Source organism: Buceros rhinoceros, unplaced genomic scaffold (genome assembly GCF_000710305.1).
Source record: "Buceros rhinoceros silvestris isolate BGI_N320 unplaced genomic scaffold, ASM71030v1 scaffold10410, whole genome shotgun sequence".
NCBI lineage: Eukaryota > Metazoa > Chordata > Aves > Bucerotiformes > Bucerotidae > Buceros > Buceros rhinoceros.
In genome coordinates, this window is record NW_010391309.1 from 1 (window position 1) to 597 (window position 597).

The window sequence follows — 597 nt, forward strand, 5'->3', positions numbered from 1 at the left end:
GGAAGCGGCGGGGCGGAGGGAGAAGAGGGGCCCTGTGCTCCCCGCGGTCAGGCGGTGCTAAGTGCCGGGGGGCACCCCCCACCCCGGGAAGGGCCTGCGGCGGAGACACCGCCTCGCTCCGGGAAAACGGGGCGACAGCTTAGTGAGAGGGGCCGGCTGATCAGCGTGTGCCACCGACCTACGCGCAAGCAAAGCGGAAAAGACTTTAAAGGGTCTGTTCGCGCTGACAGCTGGATCCCTGTCCTGGCTGAGAGCCGCACCGGAGGGTGCGGGCTGAAATGCCTCAGGAAACTGGACCAGTAAAACCTGTTACCTTTGTGAAACTCTAGCCTTATTTTCAGTTACAGAAGAATGAAACAAAAATCAAAGTGGAATGCTAATGTATTTTTTAATCCGGACTGTAATGTTTCTATCTTAGTACTGCTACGTTATTCAGTATAACAATCTTTGCTAATACTAATGCTATGATTTTGCTTATTAATATAATATTGTTTCAACTGATGCTTACAACGATCAACGTCACGCTTTAACCTTCTGTTCTTTGCTGTTGTGTTCCCCGCGCAGTGGAATGAAGTCACAAAGTATTTCCGAGCAGGA